The following is a 3,727-nucleotide window of genomic DNA, read 5'->3' as shown; positions in this document are numbered from 1 at the left end:
TGAAAATGTCTTTCAGAGCTTGTGAGTAAAGAAGGATCTGGAAATGGGAAAGGCTAGTATAATAATGTCTTATAATGTCATAGTATCATATAATGCTAGTTCCTGGGTATTTGATTTAACATCCTAGTACCACAACATTTCTATAGACTTTTCAGGGGAGTTCTGAGTCATTAAAATTGTTTCAGGAGCTAATGACTTCCAATATTTCATTATTTTGTGTTTTGTTTTTAATTATTCCTTGTTTAATTCTCTTTGAAAATGAGTGTTCTTTCCTAGCACAGAATGAAAGAACATGGGTCATACATGGTTTTTCTATTCTTATTTTAATTTTCTTAAGAAATTGCTGAATGAACGAATCACAGGGGCCACAGTTTGACCAACAGATTACTCAGTCAACTCAACCAACCACTAGATTGCTCCATATGTCGCTCAGGGAAGCTGTGTAATTTACATCTCTGAAAGTCTTTGGTTACAAAGCAAACACTTTGAGGAACAGCATACACAAAAGTTAGGATGGAGCAATAATCTATGTCAATGTTTCTCAGCCTTTTTCAGTTGAAGAATAAGCCAAACTTTAAGCAAAGAAAGGTATATTTTATTTAATTTTGTCATAACTGTTTTATTGTGTAATTAACATCATGTGGGGTGAAATGGGATTATACATGCTTTAGGTTTTTTACTGTGATTTTTGTTAATTTCTTCGGTTATACTAATTTTTGGCTGGATATTTTGCTAACATTATGAGGTTTTAAATCATTCGGTAAATGTGCCATCTAAGATCTTATGAGCCAGTGGTGAAAACCTATTGAGAAGCATTGAACTTCTGCAGGTACTTTCTGTCCATTTGCTTTACAACTCTTTTGATATCCTGACATTTGCAAGTAGGTGTTCCTTGGCACCCAACTTGCACCACTCACTCCAGAGTAGTGAGAGTGAGGATGTGAGATCTTCCTCTGCATTCGTCTGGTCCTTTTACACTCAATGTTAAGCTACCAGGGCAAACAGAAATGTTTACTGCTGCTGTCTGCAGTTTATTCATCCAAATCTCCTTCTTCCCATGGCCTTTCTTGTAGTAGCTGTTTGTAGTTTTTCTAAAAGCAGCAAATTTTGAGGCAAGTCATTTGTCTATAAATTCTCATTTACTTCTACCTGTTTTATTTCTGATGAAAGGTTTTGATTGGCAAAATGAAGTATAATCTGTTTAAAGGCCAGCCTAGACAGATACTGCTCTACAGCTAATATTTTATGAGGTTTTTGTGAACTCTGTGTCAGTCTGAATGTCAGCATGGGAAACATATTTAATCTTCCCGCACAGCTTTTTTGTCAACCTTCTCCTCAATCATTAATAAACAGCTGATAAAGCTCTTAGGGGAACTTGCTGTGATGCATACTGACATTGGTTTGTCCAACCTGTCCCTTCTGTTGCCTAGCAGAGGGTTAATGCTTTAAACTGGCCAGAGAGTTTGAGAAGACTTGGAAAAATTCAGGAGTGCTTACGCAGGTGGTAAGAGGTCTGACCTTAGCCCACCATCACATGTGAAATGAGAAGAACAACTCATTGCACTGGAAGAATTCTATTCTAATTTTGTGATTTGAGCTGAATTTTGTGATTTGTTAATTTTTATTAATAGCTCAGCTGCTCCAGATAGAAACTCTGACTCACAGCCTGGGGGGATGTAAGTGAAGAGAGAGCAAAGAACCCCACACCCACCTGCAAGCTCTGAAGGGAGACTGGAAGTGGGGTAACTTAGTAAATGCTATTCTGGACTAATGCTTTAAAAAGACTGGGCTGAAAACTTTGTCTCAGGAAAACTGAGAAGGGAATTTCTCTTATGCTCAGTCCAATCAGAATTTCATGCAGAAGAGGGAGGAATGTAATTTCAGAGTGACTTCCCTGACAGTAGAGACCATATGCCCATGATTTACCTAGAAAGTTATTTTTCTAGTGCCGGGGAATTTCTGGTTTTCATTTCAGCCAAATTACTCTGTGGGTGTTGACAATATTTATTCATAACACATTGCTCTATAGCATAATCTTTGTTCGCTGTGTTTACCTGATGGAAGTGACTCAGTGGGACCATTGTGCCATTCGATTAATGATATTTAAGGTAAAGTGTTTGAATTGTCCTATGGCTGGAAGAGCCTGTGAGTATTGCTGATCGTTGTTCATTGTCGCCATTTTAGAACTTAAAAGGTACTGAGGGAGTGCTTCAGTTCTGAAAATACGTATGGTTTTGAGTGAAATAGGATAGCACTCTAAGTGAACTTCTGTATAGGTGTTTTGGGACCTTGAAAATGATATCACAAGAGTCGCAAGTGTTTTCCTGTGAATTTATGGCCATGTTCATAAATGGCATCCTATAGTATCCTCATGTAAACCCTTAGAAGCCTGACATGACTTTATTAGAGGTACTTTGGATTTACATCAGAGCAAATTCACTGGAAATTGTCCTCTGATACCTCCATTTTGAACATTCATGTTATTTTATAATTCAATAAGATAGTTATACAAAGAGGTATTAATGTTGGCTGTAGAAACTAAAGCCTTTTCTTTTCAGCCAAGATGTGGCATGTGCAGTGCTCTTGTAAAATGCCTGTTTTACCTTCTAGTGTACCTTCAGCTTTTGGTAGAGAGGATCACAGCTGAATCTAAGAATGGAAGTAAGGCTCGGTTTTCATGCTTTTCATGGAAAATGCACATGGTAAACACTCCCGTTACAACTATACCTCATCTATGTACATACTCATCGCTGGACAATATACATGAGGTAATTCTGCAGCAGATAGCAAGTGGCTGGAAGATGGAAGCAAGCACAGCCTGTAAGTTAATAGCAGACATTCAGAATGATTTGGTTTAGATGTTGAGTAGCAGATGTAATTTGCAACTATTTATTAGATGCTTAGAGCACTGCAGGTTTGTTTAATATCCCAGCTATTCAGTGTAACCATTTTGTGGTTACTGAGTGGTAATTTACCAGGAAGATGGGGAAGCAACCAGAAGAATGAGTCCAGGTAGCAGGTCTGGGAGACAAACACATCTCTTCTGTCTATGTCCTACACCATACGTAGGAAAAGCTCAAATAGCTCAGTTACCAAGCCTTTAATAGTTAAAAAAGGACAGTGGATAGAATTTTTTTTTTAATACAGCTATTTTATCATCAATATGCAATGAATCAGTGATGGCAAAATCCACTTTATAGAATACCAATGTTCACTTCATCATAGTGGCCATGAGGAGACTGACTGGGTACTGGGACTTAGAGAACCTCTTATTCTTAGGTGAGATTTGGCCTGTATTTCCAGCTGCTACAGCTTCATGTCTTGTAAGAGAACTCCGTGCAAATGCATTGGGTAAATTATGCACAAATACTCTACCTGAGACACAAAAATTATATAAAGACTGCTTTCCTTTTCAGTAAAAGTGCTTGTTTCTGTCTTCACAACCTTCTCCTATCTCACACAGTGCAGGTATTTTATTTCCATTAACAGGCACTCTGTGCACCCATTTAATCAAGGGAGTGAAATAATCCAGTACTGTTGAATCAATTCCTGATATAGTAAAAAGAAATGCAGAGGTTTCTATATGCACGCTGCCCAGGTGGTTAATTGAAAGTTTAGGCAAATGTTATTTTCTTGCACTGTTAATAATTTTTTGTTAAGTGTGTCATAATACGTTTATTTACAGATTCTAACATTGTATTGACAGCAGGGAGTACAGTGTGCTTTT

This window comes from Nesoenas mayeri, assembly GCF_963082525.1.
Source record: "Nesoenas mayeri genome assembly, chromosome: 2".
NCBI lineage: Eukaryota > Metazoa > Chordata > Aves > Columbiformes > Columbidae > Nesoenas > Nesoenas mayeri.
The sequence above is the reverse complement of the archived record's forward strand: the minus strand, read 5'-3'. Positions refer to the sequence as shown.